Source organism: Lepidochelys kempii, chromosome 1, assembly GCF_965140265.1.
Source record: "Lepidochelys kempii isolate rLepKem1 chromosome 1, rLepKem1.hap2, whole genome shotgun sequence".
In the NCBI taxonomy this organism is placed as follows: Eukaryota; Metazoa; Chordata; order Testudines; family Cheloniidae; genus Lepidochelys; species Lepidochelys kempii.
In genome coordinates this window covers 285029582-285046854 of record NC_133256.1, presented here as the reverse complement: position 1 = coordinate 285046854, position 17273 = coordinate 285029582, and the positions used below count along the sequence as shown (strand labels likewise).

General features: G+C 42.4%; 1 protein-coding gene across 2 annotated transcripts in view; it reads right to left on the bottom strand.

Moving 5' to 3' along the window:
• The window catches only part of PTPRB (protein tyrosine phosphatase receptor type B), a 102784-nt gene that overhangs the window by 83101 nt on the left and 2410 nt on the right, over positions 1 to 17273 (bottom strand). The gene's annotated exons all lie outside the window — the stretch shown is intronic.

Here is a 17273-nt window from a genome sequence, read left to right as displayed (position 1 = left end):
GAACAGTGTGTGTGTGTGGGGGGGGGAATAAACATGGGGAAATAGTTTTACTTTGTGTAATGACCCACCCACTCCCAGTCTCTATTCAAGCCTAAGTTAATTGTATCCAGTTTGCAAATTAATTCCAATTCAGCAGTCTCTTGTTGGAGTCTGTTTCTGAAGTTTTTTTGTTGAAGAATTGTCACTTTTAGGTCTGTAATCGAGTGACCAAAGAAATTGAAGTGTTCTCCGACTGGTTTTTGAATGTTATAATTCTTGACATCTGATTTGTGTCCATTTATTCTTTTACGTAGAGACTGTCCAGTTTGGCCAATGTACATGGCAGAGGGGCATTGCTGGCACATGATGGCATCTATCACATTGGTGGATGTGCAGGTGAACGAGCCTCTGATAGTGTGGCTGATGTGATTAGGCCCTATAATGGTGTCCCCTGAATAGATATGTGGACACAGTTGGCAACGGGCTCACTGTATTTTACACAGCATGCATCTGATGAAGTGAGCTGTAGCTCACGGAAGCTTATGCTCATATAAATTCGTTAGTCTCTAAGGTGCCACAAGTCCTCCTTCCCTTTCACAGAGTAAGCCTCTGAATGCGACCTCCCTTATAAATTAAAAACACTTTTAAAATATATTTAACACCATTATAAATGCTGGAGGCAAAGTGGGGTTTGGAGTGGAGGCTGACAGCTCGTGACTCCCCATGTAATAACCTCGCGACCCCCAGTTTGAAAACCCTTGTTCTAACTGTTCCCATTGAAATCAATGGAAAAACTCTCACTGACTTCAATGGGAACAATCAGGCCAACAGGGAGTAATTTTTTAAAGATGACCTCTGCTGGCTGAATGACATACTGCATGTAAACATACTACAACCATCAGTAACAAAGCAAGAGAACGTTATGAAAATGCACAGATTACATCTATCTTGCAAACTGCATATACACATTCCTCTTTTGCCACCTAAGCAAAATAAGGCCATTTACAAGAACGTGAAATCCATCAGTTTTGGGAATATGATGGTAGTGTGCAATGCAAAAATATATTGCTGATTTAGTTGCCAAATACTAGTATCCTATCATGACTCCTAAATACCCAGACAAGCTGGTCTGGCACAGCTTTTTGGAACTTCTCAGATCTTGTAAGATTGGCTATCGCGGGTAAGCAAAAACAGTTTCAAATAAGTGATGTTGGATTATAACTGAAACGTGCATGAATCAGACCCCTGTTACAGAAGTTAAGGGAAGCTATGATATAAAATCAGTTCTAAGCAATTATTGAAAATAGAAGGGCAATGGTTTGAAAGGGTCTGTATGTTTTGCAGGAAAAATGAATGTTGGATTTAGATTTCTAAGTACTTGAACTGTCGGTAGCCTGCAAAAATGGATGCCATTTTTAAAAATCAGGCTCCGTCTTTTGTTGCAGGTAAGAATACAGAAGAGTAGCAGAAACTGACCAATGGTATGTTTTTAAAGCCTTCTCTGTGTAGTTCCTTAAAAGTTAAAAAAATGGATTTTACCTTAGAAAAATGTCTTCCTCGTCTGTAACTTTGCATTACAGGGTTTATCCTTGAACAAATTTTTGTATCTCATGGATACATAGGGGGAAGCTGAACTGGTTCAGATAAAAACAAGAATGCCCCCAAACTTCACCCTAAACCCACATGTTTCCTTACACTTACTGGTTTTGGAAATTCTGTAGTATCCCCAAGTTCTTGTGGTGATTCCAATGCCAATGGAAGCAGGACATTCCAGATATCTAATGTGACACTTGCTTCCAGCCTATTTCCACAGACCCAAGAGATTAAGAACATGAGAATGGCTATACTGGGTCAGACCAAAGGTCCATCTAGCCTAGTATCCTGTCTTCCAACAGTGGCCAGTTCCAGATGCCCCAGAGGGAATGAAAAGAACAGGTAATCACCAAGTGATCCATCCCCTGTCACCCATTCCTAGCTTCTGGCAAACAGAGGGTCTAATAACAACATCCCTGCCCATCCTGGCAAATAGCCATTAATGGACCTATCCTCCATGAATTTCTCTAGTTCTTATTTTAGCCCTGTTATTATCTTGGCCTTCACAACATCCTCTGGCAAAGGGTTCCACAAATTGACTGTGCACTGTGTGAAGAAATACTTTCTTTTGTTTGTTTTAAACCTGCTGCCTATTAATTTCATTGGGTGATCCTTAATTCTTGCATTATGAGAAGGAGTAAATAACACTTCCTTATTTACTTTCTCCACACCAGTCATGATTTCATAGGCCTCTGTTATATCCCCCCTCAGCTGGCTCTTTTCCAAACTGAAAAGTCCCAATCTTATTAATCTCTCCTCATACAGAAGCTGTTCCAAACCCCTAATCATTTTTGTTGCCCTTTTCTGAAACTTTTCCAATTCTAGTATATCTTTTCTGAGATGGGGTGACTACATCTGCACATAGTGTTCAAAATGTGGGCGTACCATGGACTTATGCTTTTTTTGCCTCCGTCTTCACGAACAAGGTCAGCTCCCAGACTGCTGTGCTGGGCATCACAACATGGGGAAGAGATGGCCAGCCCTCTGTGGAGAAAGAGGTGGTTAGGGACTATTTAGAAAAACTGGACGTGCACAAGTCCATGGGGCCGGATGAGTTGCATCCGAGAGTGCTAAAGGAACTGGCGGCTGTGATTGCAGAGCCATTGGCCATTATCTTTGAAAACTCGTGGCGAACGGGGGAAGTCCCGGATGACTGGAAAAAGGCTAATGTAGTGCCAATCTTTAAAAAAGGGAAGAAGGAGGATCCTGGGAACTACAGGCCAGTAAGCCTCACTTCAGTCCCCGGAAAAATCATGGAGCAGGTCCTCAAAGAATCAATCCTGAACCACTTACATGAGAGGAAAGTGATCAGGAACAGTCAGCATGGATTCACCAAGGGAAGGTCATGCCTGACTAATCTAATCGCCTTCTATGATGAGATTACTGGTTCTGTGGATGAAGGGAAAGCAGTGGATGTATTGTATCTTGACTTTAGCAAAGCTTTTGACACGGTCTCCCACAGTATTCTTGTCAGCAAGTTAAGGAAGTATGGGCTGGATGAATGCACTATAAGGTGGGTAGAAAGTTGGCTAGATTGTCGGGCTCAACGGGTAGTGATCAATGGCTCCATGTCTAGTTGGCAGCCGGTGTCAAGTGGAGTGCCCCAGGGGTCGGTCCTGGGGCCGGTTTTGTTCAATATCTTCATAAATGATCTGGAGGATGGTGTGGATTGCACTCTCAGCAAATTTGTGGATGATACTAAACTGGGAGGAGTGGTAGATACGCTGGAGGGCAGGGATAGGATACAGAGGGACCTAGACAAATTGGAGGATTGGGCCAAAAGAAATCTGATGAGGTTCAACAAGGATAAGTGCAGGGTCCTGCACTTAGGACGGAAGAACCCAATGCACAGCTACAGACTAGGGACTGAATGGCTAGGCAGCAGTTCTGTGGAAAAGGACCTAGGGGTGACAGTGGACGAGAAGCTGGATATGAGCCAGCAGTGTGACCTTGTTGCCAAGAAGGCCAATGGCATTTTGGGATGTATAAGTAGGGGCATAGCGAGCAGATCGAGGGACGTGATCGTCCCCCTCTATTCAACATTGGTGAGGCCTCCTCTGGAGTACTGTTTCTAGTTTTGGGCCCCACACTACAAGAAGGATGTGGATAAATTGGAGAGAGTCCAGCGAAGGGCAACAAAAATGATTAGGGGTCTGGAACACATGAGTTATGAGGAGAGGCTGAAGGAACTGGGATTGTTTAGTCTGCAGAAGAGAAGAATGAGGGGGGATTTGATAGCTGCTTTCAACTACCTGAGAGGTAGTTCCAGGGAGGATGGTTCTAGACTATTCTCAGTGGTGGAAGAGGACAGGACAAGGAGTAATGGTCTCAAGTTGCAGTGGGGGAGCTTTAGGTTGGATCTTAGGAAAAAGTTTTTCACTAGGAGGATGGTGAAACACTGGAATGCGTTGCCTAGGGAGGTGGTGGAATCTCCTTCCTTAGAAGTTTTTAAGGTCAGGCTTGACAAAGCCCTGGTTGGGATGATTTAATTGGGTATGTGTCCTGCTTTTGAGCAGGGGGTTGGACTAGATGACCTCCTGAGGTCCCTTCCAACCCTGATATTCTATGATTCTATGATTATATACAGTCAATATGATATTTTCTGTCCTATTATCTATCCCTTTCTTAATGATTCCCAACATTCTGTTAGATTTTTTTTGACTGCCACTGCACATTGAGTGGATATTTTCAGAGAACTATCCACAGTGATTCCAAGATCTCTTTCATGAGTGGTAACAGCTAAATTAGACCCCATCATTTTATATGTATAGTTGAGATTATGTTTTCCAATGTGCATTACTTTGCATTTATCAACATTGAATTTCATCTGCCATTTTGTTGCCCAGTCACCCAGTTTTGTGAGATCCCTCTGTAGCTCATCGCAGTCTGCCTGGGACTTAACTACTTGAGTAGTTTTGTATCAGCTGCAAATTTTGCCACCTCACTGTTTACCCCTTTTTCCAGATCATTTATGAAGAGGGCTCTTTGTCTGTCGCGGAGGTCACAGGAAGTCACAGATTCCGTGATTTCCTGTGACCTCCGTGACTTCTGCAGTAGTCAGTGTGGCTGACCCCAGCGCTGCCCCGGGACCAGCTGCTCCATGTGGCGCTGGGGACAGCTACACTGGCCACTGTTGGAGCAGCCTGTGGCCAGTCACACCAGCTGCTGCTCTGGCGACCCTGGGCAGCTGGCCTCGGGGACCACCCGAGCAGCGGCCTATGAGGCTGACTTAGGGGACTCCCTGAGTGGTGGACCCAGGGACAGTGGAAGCAGCTGCAGCTCGGTGGCTCCCGGCAGTGGTCCTGGGGCGGCTGAAGCAGTACCTGCCCCTCGGGGCTTCCCCCATCTCCCAGAAGCAGCCGGAGCAGCAGTGGGGCCTCCTGGGCTTTCCCTTTCCCCTGGCGGCAGCCGGAGCAGTAGCGGGCCCCCAGGGCTTCCCCTCCCCCCATCAGTAGCTGGTGCCACAGGCCCTCCCGGGTTCCATCCCCTCAGCTGCTGCCATGGCCCCCTCAGACTTCCCCTCCAAGATTCAATCAGGGGTATTTATGGTATATAAGTCATGGACAGGTCACGGGCGTGATTTTTTGTTTCTTGCCCGTGACCTGTCCATGACTTTTATTAAAAATACCCGTGATTAAATCATAGTCTTATTTATAAATATATTGAATAGGACTGGTCCCAGTACAGACCCCTGGGGGACACCACTATTTACCTCTCTCCATTCTGAAAACTGACCATTTATTCCTACCCTTTGTTTCCTATCTTTTAACTAGTTACCAATCCATGAGAGGACCTTCCCTCTTATCTCATGACAGCTTACTTTGCTTAAGAGCCTTTGGTTAGGGACCTTGTCAAAGGCTTTCTGAAAATCTAAGTACACTATATCCCCCGTGTCCACATGCTTGTTGACTCCCCCAAAGAAGTCTAGTAGATTGGTGAGGCATGATTTCCCTTTACAAAAACCATGTTGACTCTTCCCCAACAAATTATGTTCATCTATGTGTCTGACAATTCTGTTCTTGACTATAGTTTCAACCAGTTTGCCTGGTATTGAAGTCAGGCTTACTGGCCTGTAATTGCCGGGATCACCTCTGGGGCCCTTTTTAAAACTGGTGTCACATTACCTATCCTCCAGTCATCTGATATAGAGGCTGATTTAAATGATAGGTTACAAATCATAGTTAGTAGTTCTAGAATTTCACATTTGAGTTCGTTCAGAATGCGGATACCATCTGGTCCTGGCGACTTATTACTGTTTAATTTATCAATTTGTTCCAAAACCTCCTTTAATAACACCTCAATTTGGGATGGTTCCTCAGATTTGTCACCTAAAAAGAATGGCTCTGGTTTGGGAATCTCCCTCACATCCTCAACCGTAAAGACCGACACAAAGAATTAATTTAGTTTGTCCACAATGGCCTTATCGTCCTTGAGTGCTCCTTTAGCATCTCAATCGTCCAGCGGCCCCAGTGGTCGTTTAGCAAGCTTCCTGCTTCTGATGTACTTAAATTTTTTTTTGCTATTACTTTTTGAGTCTTTGGCTAGGTGTTCTTCAAATTCTTTTTTGGCCTTCCTAATTATATTTTTACACTTCACTTGCCAGAGTTTATGCTCCTTTCTATTTTCCTCACTAGGATTTAACTTCTACTTTTTAAAGGATGCCTTTTTGCCTCTCTCTGCTCCTCTTACTTTGTTGTTTAGCCACGGTGGCACTTTTTTGGTTCTCTTACTGTATTTTTTAATTTGGGGTATACATTTAAGTTGAGCCTCTATTATCGTGTCTTTTTAAAAAATCAGATACTTTAGAGAAGTATCCACACTTTTGGATACTGCTCCAAACAAAACCTTTTCAGATTCACTCTTTGCTAATAATTACTTATTGATAATATAATTGTAAACTCCACATAGGAGAGCTTAGAATTCAAAGACTGACAGACTGAAGCTATAGTCTCAGTACTGGTGCTGTTAAAATCTTTCAGAAATTTCTCTGTATCGTTATTCCACCAGGAAGTTCTTCAGGCTCTAAGTGTCCCTGCGGTCCTCCCTTTCCTGTTCCTGAACCTCCTGGGGCTCTTTCCTTTGGATGCTGTTGGATGTGTTTATGTCCAAGGACTTTCCATTGCTATTCCCTGACAGTCACAGATGATATAGAAGTCATTGTGTGTCAGGGGACACACTGGTCCCCATCAGCACCAGGTTAAGGGGGGCACTTTGTCTCTGTCTTGCCTCCCTGTGATGGGCTCAACACTAGTGCAGGGATGAATTTGGGCCTTAATATCCCCTGGTCAGAGGGTTTTTAGTGGAACAACACAAAGTGATCCTTTCTGCTAGGGCTGACAGTGCAGCCTCCATGGTGCTCCCACCACTTAACAGCTGGGCAGAGAAGGATAAAGTTCCAGTTGCATTCAAGAGCCATGTCAGTGCTAGATTACTAGGCCAACCAATATAGATGACATTGTTTATTGCTAGATTTACAATTGAGAATTTACATTTTAACTCATCATTTATTAGAAATTAAACCTTCTATGATGATGGGAGTAGGCTATGTGAGTTTTTCACTACTAAGAGATTAATTACAATTCAGACCAGTCTATAGTAACAAAGAGGCTGTACCACACAGAAGCTGTTCAGAGGCTTATGTGCAATGAATTGGTGGTCTCATTTAAGTGCCTACTGGACAAATAGCCACATCAAAAAATTATGAGTATATTTGTCAGCAATTGTGGATGGCAATTTGTTTGCCATCTCAGCAGGGAGATCAACTAACAAACTAACTAAATCTTCATTCTAAGAGACATGGTTGTGACATATTGACCAGATAGTTTGAGGAGGGCAACTTGCATGCTCACTGCCTGTTCTATGGGTTAAGAGGTGATTTCACCTTACAAGGCTTTGGATAGGGCAGTGGCATTAAATTCATTGCATTGAATTAGAAAAACACAACTTGATTATGGAATATCTATTGATTTGTTTTCCAGAAAAACTATTTTGATGTACATGAAGGGAGAATGGTTTGGGAGAAGGGAAAAAAGGAATAAAAAGGGAAGCTGTGAGAAGAAGACAACAATAGATAGAGAGACAAGCCAGTAGGCCTTGACTTGGGTGAAAGTGATTGAGGGTAAAAGCCTGGCTGTTGAACAGGTGGGAATGAGGAGGAACTTCGTTGAGGGGGCCTCCATATGTGTGTATAGAAAGTACTTCCATACAGAGAAGGGCACAAATCAAAAAGTCTGGAGAGCAGCCCAAGCCTGGGAAGGGGGTTTATCAAAAACTTTCCAGTTTCAGGGCCTTCTGCTGTTTGCTCATTATAAGTTTGAATTCTGGTTCTGAGACCAAAGGTGATTGCATTAAATGAGTGCACCCAGTCCCTGGGTAATCACCCTGTTTAGGTCACTTTTATACTTATCTTTTCAATCTGAGTACTCAGTTCAATCCTGTTTCTGTGACTTATCCATCAGAATCCTCATTCTGCCAACTTTTCAGGAAGAAGAGGTATTTAATGAAATCCTCTTCTGGTATCTTTTCATTCCATGAACACAGTGTATAGGAAAATAGAAATACAAAGTAATATCCTTTGCTTCTTTTCTGCTATTAGCTCTAAATTAACATTTAGACAGTGTCTAAAACTATTAGAATGGACTTAGTTTGGATATCTACAGCTGGTTCCACAGGTAACTGCATTTGATCAGGAGAGACAGTTTGTATATAGATTTTCTAGTTAGAACTTGTATGTTATGTAGAATTGAAAGACATTAAGGGGGAGAAGGAGGACTTGTGGCACCTTAGAGACTAAAAAATTTATTTGAGCATAAGCTTTCGTGAGCTACAGCTCACTTCATCGGATGCATTCAGTGGAAAATACAGTGGGGAGATTTATATACACAGAGAACATGAAACAATGGGTGATACCATACACACTGTAACGAGAGTGATCAGGTAAGATGAGCTATTACCAGCAGGAGAGTGGGGGGGGGGGGACCCTTTTGTAGTGATAATTAAGGTGGGCCATTTCCAGCAGTTGACAAACCTTACCTGATCACTCTCATTACAGTTTGTATGGTAACATCCATTGTTTTACATTCTCTGTGTATATAAATCTCCCCACTGTATTTTCCACTGAATGCATCTGATGAAGTGAGCTGTAGCTCACGAAATCTTATGCTCAAAAAAATTTGTTAGTCTCTAAAGTGCCACAAGTCCTCCTTTTCTTTTTGCGGATACAGACTAACACGGAGGCTACTCTGAAACCTGTCATTAAGGGGGAGATATTTCAAAGACACAAAGGGATATCTAAGCCCAGCTCCCACTGAAAGTCAATGGGAATTGGAGATCTAACTCCCAACTATGCCTTTAAAGGTCTCCTCCATGAAATAACAGATGCGCTTCTGTTTGTCAATATGGACTCAGACATGAGTTTGTCAGTACAGTATATGCTCAAGTACAATGCAGTTGTTAGATGAGACTCAAGTACAATGAATTTGTTAGATTAGATTTAAAGATTGAAAATTTGTTAGGACAGTCTCTCTTGTCCATGTCTATGAACCTTAAAAACAATGACTACTTTTCAACATGTGCAGCACCGCAGCCACATTCATCTCCTCTGTATCTTCTCTATACTTTCTTGGCTGCTCAGAACTTCCAAAATTTTCCCCCTGTGAGCAAGCACAGTTCTGTGCTCAGTCGCCTCTTTTTTTGTGTTTCAAGGGATTGTAGCTCGTTGTGAGTTAGAAAAACACATCAAAATAAAGGGCTTAAACTTCAGTGAAGATGTTACCATTTCTTTTTACAAAACTGAAATATCACATTTATCCTTGGGTTCCTATTACTATAGCATGGAATTATAACCAATTGGGTCTTTATAATTGGGTCTATAGCTGAAGTTTTATTTATTCCTGTGGGAGAAATACATACAGGATTTAAACAAAAAAGACAACGAAATTGTGGGCCTATTCCTGAAGTCCTTATATGCATAGTATTTGTTGGTGGGAGTTCAGGAGAGACCTAGAGGTTTTAGGATCATCATAAAGATGGGCAAGAGTTTCTTTAAAAGTGCACATATATAATGTAAGTACTATTTACTTAAACAATGAGACCGGAGAAGCAGACTATTTTTAGGTGATTATAGAGTATCTTGGGTAGTGTTAAAAATGCACTAAGATGAAAGCTGCTACTTTAGCCATCCAAGATATGTAAAAAGAAAAGGAGTACTTGTGGCACCTTAGAGACTAACAAATTTATTTTTGCGGATACAGACTAACACAGCTGCTACTCTGAAACCTGTCAAGATATGTAGTAATTGTCCTGAAAAAACTCTGCCCTTAAATGCTCTTTTGGAGGATGGTGGTTGATTTATTTTATTTTAGGAACTCAAGTTAAACAAAAAGCAAGTGGAATAATGCAGTGTTCTCTAGTTGGAAATCATAGTTTTTAGAATGAAAATGTGTAGTGTATTTTTTTAAGCTTTTATGTAAAAAACTGATAACTTTATACTAAAGAGTATATATTTTTCTCTATATATAGAAACCTCACAACCTCATGCCCATAACCTCTGCCATGCAGAACACAATGCCATCCATGGCCTCAGAAATAACTCTGACATCATAATCAAAAAGGCTGACAAAGAAGGTGCTGTCGTCATCATGAATAAGTTGGAATATGAACAAGAGGCTGCTAGGCAGCTCTCCAACACCATTTTCTACAAGCCATTACCCTCTGATCCCACTGAGGGTTACCAAAAGAAACTACACCATTTGCTCAAGAAACTCCCTGAAAAAGCACAAGAACAAATCCGCACAGACACACCCCTGGAACCCAGACCTGGCGTATTCTATCTGCTACCCAAGATCCATAAACCTGGATATCCTGGACGCCCCATCATCTCAGGCATTGGCACCCTGACAGCAGGATTGTCTGGCTATGTAGACTCCCTCCTCAGGCCCTATGCTACCAGCACTCCCAGCTATCTTTGAGACACTGCGATGGGTACCCGCATGGCCTCACAATATGCCAACTTTTTTATGGCTGACTTAGAACAACGCTTCCTCAGCTCTTGTCCCCTAATGCCCCTACTCTACTTGCGCTACATTGATGACATCTTCATCATCTGGACCCATGGAAAAGAAGACCTTGAGGAATTCCACCATGATTTCAACAATTTCCATCCCACCATCAACCTCAGCCTGGATCAGTCCACACAAGAGATCCACTTCCTGGACACTACGGTGCTAATAAGCGATGGTCACATAAACACCACCCTATACCGGAAACCTACTGACCGCTATGCATACCTACACGCCTCCAGCTCTCACCCAGACCACACCACATGATCCATTGTCTACAGCCAAGCTCTACGATACAACCGCATTTGCTCCAACCCCTCAGACAGAGACAAACACCTACAAGATCTCTGTCAAGCATTCTTACAACTACAATACCCACCTGCTGAAGTGAAGAAACAGATTGACAGAGCCAGAAGAGTACCCAGAAGTCACGTACTACAGGACAGGCCCAACAAGAAAATAACAGAATGCCACTAGCCATCACCTTCAGCCCCCAACTAAAACCTCTCCAACGTATCATCAAGGATCTACAACCAATCCTGAAGGAAGACCCGTCACTCTCACAGATCTTGGGAGACAGGCCAGTCCTTGCTTACAGACGGCCCCCCAACCTGAAGCAAATACTCACCAGCGACCACAAACCACACAACAGAACCACTAACCCAGGAACCTATCCTTGCAACAAAGTCTGTTGCCAACTGTGCCCACATATCTATTCAGGGGACACCATCATAGGGCCTAATCACATCAGCCACACTATCAGAGGCTCGTTCACCTGCACATCTACCAATGTGATATGTGCCAATGTGATATATATTGATATATATTGGTCAAACTGGACAGTCTCTACGTAAAAGAATAAATGGACACAAATCCGACGTCAAGAATTATAACATTCAAAAACCAGTTGGAGAACACTTCAATCTCTCTGGTCACTTGATTACAGAACTAAAAGTGGCAATACTTCAACAAAAAAACTTCAAAAACAGACTCCAACGAGAGACTGCTGAATTGGAATTAATTTGCAAACTGGATACAATTAACTTAGGCTTGAATAGAGACTGGGAGTGGATGGGTCATTACACAAAATAAAACTATTTCCCCATGTTTATTCCCCCTCCACCCTCAATGTTCCTCAGATGTTCTTGTCAACTGCTGGAAATGGCCCACCTTGATTATCACTACAAAAGGTCCTCCCCTGTGTCCCCCCTCGCTCTCTTGCTGGTAATAGCTCACCTTAAGTGATCAGTCTGGTTACAGCGTGTATGGTAACACCCATTGTTTCATGTTCTCTATGTATTATAAATCTCCCCACTGTATTTTCCACTGAATGCGTCTGACAAAGTGAGCTGTAGCGCACAAAAGCTTTTGCTCAAATAAATTTGTTAGTCTCTAAGGTGCCACAAGTACTCCTTTTCTTTTTATATTTTTCTAAATATCTTAAAAATACTTTTCTAATTCAAACCAATTGTCAGACACCGTTTGTTTCATGTTCAGCGCATGATGCATCATATTGCTTCGTTAAAGGCATACACTGAAGCTGGTTGAAATTCTTTGAAATTTTGACAAAAATACTATGTGAAAACTTTTGAATTTTTATGTGTGTGTAACAATGTTTCATCATTTTTTTGACTAGCTCTAACATATACTAATTTGTAAACCAAAAAATGTGTGTGCTTCAGTCAGGTTAGAGGGGGAACTCTTTTAGCTCCTCACTTGTGCTAACCAAGAGCTCCAACTGGTTTGGATGGTGGATGGTAAGTAGCTTATAGACAGCGGTGAACATATGAGCCACTGGAATTTTGACAGACCAGAAAAGCATTGTTCTAACAGCTTCAGCAAGAAGGTGGCCGGCACATGGAAAAACGCTTTCTATCACTTCTATTTTCAGTTTAACCTACATTTTAAACCAACAAAAAACCTTGGGATGAGGCTTACCTCCATTTGGGAATTACTGAGTGCTTCTTCTGGCTAGCTGGCGACTTTATACCTGATCCTGCTCCACTGAAATCAATGTGAGGTTTACCATTGACTTTAAAGGGTGCAGGATCAAGCCCTTTTGGCTTTAGTCTCCCCATGATGTAATCCTCCAAGACTCAGTCCAATGTTTGAGATAATAAAAGAGGACAGGCACACCAAAGGTGTGCAGAAGGGTACTGTTTTAGAGGGGAGGGTCTGGATGAGGGACAGATGGTGCAGAGGAGCAGATAAAGTGGAAGGGAGTGGGGAAAATGGAAACAAGAAATTTTGGCACTACCTGGCTGAATGTCAAAGTGTACAGTGTAATGGGGTTTAGCAAACCCCATACTGAGCAAAGGCAGAAGGGAGAGGAGAGTGTTCCCTAATTACAGGCAATCAGGCTGATCACTCCCCCTGTGCAGCTGCCAGAACTTCCCATCACAGAGACTTGGACCCACAGCTGTGACCCATAAGGAAAACATGCCCATCTATAAATGAGGGCAAACAGAGATGGAAGGGAGGTAGAAAAGCCTGGCATAGTAGAGGGTCACCTACCTCCATTTCAGGCTGTGTCTAAGAAACCCACAAGGAGACAAAAGGAGATGGCAAGCTCTGGAGTTTAAGGGCTGATTGACTCAATTTAAGCTAAGAATTTATGGAGTGGTTGAATTGAAGGGGACCAGGAAAAGCTGGGTCCCTTAGACAGATTGCACCAAGAGCAGCTGACAATGAGTGATTTTGCTTATTTGTTATCTCCTCTGTTATGTCTAGCTGAAGTTGCAGACTAAACAGACAGAGGATATAATGATGTTGTATTTGATGCACATTTCCCCTCCTCCTCTTCTTCTGTGTCTTTGAGGAGCTGAGCACACTAAGGCAGGGGTTCTTGCAATAAATTTTTTGGTGGCCTCAGAGTGTGGCCACCAACTCTTGCTGGTGGCCACTGTGACTTTTTCCCCTAAAAAACTTAATTAACTTTAGGAAAAACAAAATAAATATGCACAGATACACGTCCAAATCATTGTAATGTATCTATGTAGGGTTTTTTTTTTGCAGACTCCATCATAAAAATAGTGTACAGTTGTCTCTATTCTTTAGGGCATCTAAACAGAATAGAAACACAAATAAGGTGCTTTGAACATTCTTGTCTTTTTCTTATTGTTTCTTTTTCTTTTTTTTAAGACTTGCTAGCTACTAAGTGTTCTGTGAAAAGTGATCTCTGTGTGTTTGTTAGTATCACTTTTCACAGCAGACTCACTCAGCCCCAGCAAGCCCAGGGACAAATTAAGCCCTAGATGGGGAGGTGGGTACAGAGGCAGCAGGGGCCAAGGGTGATGGGGCACTGGGGGAAGCAACAGGAGGGTAGAGGTGATGCGGGGGTGAGCTTGGGGCCAGAGTCCATCACCACGCAGCCAGAGAATGGAGCCCGAAGCCCATGCCCAGGGGACAGGGCTTGGGGACAGAGCCCAAAGCCCCGGCGCTGGAGCCTGCCACCCAAGGGCTGAAGCCGAACCCCATTGACTCTGAGAAGGTGGGGAACTCACTGGCTAGCTGCTTCTTCAGCTTGTGTCTCTCCAGAGGGGGGCAGGGCCCAACCACTCCTGGTGGCTCCTGGGGAGGGGCCGCTGCTTTGAGTCCCCCACCCCCCCATCACTGCCTAGGAGGCTGTGGCCACAAGAAAAGCGGTGGCCTGGTGGCCGCATTTGAGAAACGCTGCACAAAGTACTCAATACATGATAAATCTATTTTATCTTTACGGTGTAAGTGTTTTATCTAGATTGGGTTCAGGCCTGAAGTTTTTACTCCTAGGAAAAACATGGGAATGTTTGCTGCAGTAAGAAAAGCAGGATAGGTTTATATCAATACCATAGAGGAGGGTAATGCAATATTACTGTCTTCTAAACCAGGCTACATGGTGATTACTAGAGCTGAGTGAATAATCACAAATCATTTGACAAGTTTACCATTCTTTTCTCATTTGCCAGCTGTCCACAGATCACAATGGTACTGGCCTTGCAATTATCTGTGGACAATTATTTGGGCTCTTTACTCTGTGGTAGTAATGATCTTTCACCTTTTTTACCTAACAGCTACCAGATCTTGTAACTACCGAATAATCTACAGGTCATAAAGTTTTGGTGCAATTCTATAATAGTGCCACTTGAAAATCATGCACAGGGCTGTTGTGGAGCCAGAGTGTGAGCTTTTGTGATCCCTCAGTCTCCCATATTTGCATTTGTAAGTCATGCAAGACTCAGGAGACCCAGCAACATTGCAGTCTGGTTCCAAGTAGATTAGTGACAGACAAATTTCAAAATGCTCTATGATTCAGTTTAACTGAATAGATACCCTGAAATATATACACTTAATCCAAACATTTGAGATCTTTTCTTGCTGTCCCCCACTTCTGCATATGCTGTATTTACTCTCCATACTAAGGCTAGCTGGAAAAAAACTCCATTTCCGGAAATAAATGGAGGTTTTGAAATTTGGTTTAATTCCACATGGGGATGAAACCAAGGGCCTTTGAAACTTTTCCCTAAAACCAGAGAGAAGATGATACCCATGCCAGAATAGCCAATAGCCCAGGGGTTAGAACACTCACAGAAGAACATAAGAACATAAGAATGGCCATACTGGGTCAGACCAAAGGTCCATCAAGCCCAGTATCCTGTCTACCGACAGTGACCAATGCCAGGTGCCCCAGAGGGAGTGAACCTAAAAGATAATGATCAAGTGATCTCTCTCCTGCCATCCATCTCCACCCTCTGACAAATAGAGGCTAGGAACACCATTCCTTACCCATCCTGGCTAATAGCCATTAATGGACTTAATCTCCATGAATTCATCTAGTTCTCTTTTAAACCCTGTTATAGTCCTAGCCTTCACAACCTCCTCAGGCAAGGAGTTCCACAGGTTGACTGTGCGCTGTGTAAAGAAGAACTTCCTTTTATTTGTTTTAAACCTGATGCCCATTAATTTCATTTGGTGGCCCCTAGTTCTTATATTATGGAAACAAGTAAATAACTTTTCCTTATTCACTTTCTCCACACCACTAATGATTTTATATACCTCTATGATATCCCCCCTTAGTCTGCTCTTTTCCAAGCTGAAAAGTCCTAGCCTCTTTAATCTCTCCTCATATGGGACCCATTCCAAACCCCTAATAATTTTAGTTGGCCTTTTCTGAACCTTTTCTAATGCCAGTATATCTTTTTTGAGATGAGGGGACCACATCTGTACGCAATATTCAAGATGTGGGCATACCATGGATTTATATAAGGGCAATAAGATATTCTCCGTCTTATTCTCTATCCCTTTTTTAATGATTCCTAACATCCCGTTTGCTTTTTTTGACTGCCACTGCACAGTGTGTGGACATCTTCAGAGAACTATCCACGATGACTCCAAGATCTTTCTCCTGATTAGTTGTAGCTAAATTAGCCCCCATCATATTGTATGTATAGTTGGGTTATTTTTTCCAATGTGCATTAATTTATATTTATCCACATAAAATTTCATTTGCCATTTTGTTGCCCAATCTCTTAGTTTTGTGAGATCTTTTTGAAGTTCTTCACAGTCTGCTTTGGTCTTAACTATCTTAAGTAGTTTAGTATCATCTGCAAACTTTGCCACCACACTGTTTACCCCTTTCTCCAGATTATTTATGAATAAATTGAATAGGATTGGTCCTAGGACTGACCCTTGGGGAACACCACTAGTTACCCCTCTCCATTCTGAAAATTTACCATTTATTCCTACCCTTTGTTCCCTGTCTTTTATCCAGTTCTCAATCCATGTAAGGATCTTCCCTCTTATTCCATGACAACTTAATTTACATACAAGCCTTTGGTGAAGGACCTTGTCAAAGGCTTTCTGGAAATCTAAGTACACTGGATCCCCCTTGTCCACATGTTTGTTGACCCCGTTATTGACCTGGAATGTGAGAGTTAGCAGAGCAGGGATTTGAACCTCTGACTCCCACATCCCGAGTGAGTGCCCTGGGAAGTTTTTCCCATCTCTCTGGGCTGATTAATATTTAATTATTTATGCAAAGTGAAACAGATCCAACAGCAGAGATTGCGAGAGAAGAATAGTGAGGTTTTGGCAAAGGAATGATTCAGTCTTGCAAAAAAAGAAAACCACACTGAATCTCTACCCAAACATCTAACAAAATTTGAGCTGGGTCAAGCTCCAAACCCAGGAAGTGCAACTATCTCTATAATAGGCCGAATCCAAACACCAAATATGAATATCCTGAACTTTGGGAAAATTTGAATTCGGATTTCAATTTCAAATCTGACTTCTTACAAGTGTTTGGATACAAAGTGTGTGGTTCTGCCCATCTCTAGAGCACATATGACTCTTCTTTTGTTTTAAACGTCCTAAAAAATGTCAGATGGTCATATGACACATTCATGTGTCTATTTTAAAGCAATTTTTTTAAAGGATGGAATAAATCACATGAGATGCATCTTATTGTCTCTGTAATAAAGAGCTAGCTAGCTAGGTCATTATGATTTAGTTTAGTGCACTGCTAAATCAAAGCACAGAACAATACTGAAAAGTGCTACTGTGAACTCGAACAAATAAACAACAAAGCAAGAGCTGTTAACTTAGATGATTAAACAACATTCAGACCCTTTCTCCCCACATTTTATGTTATAGCTGTATATAAACACA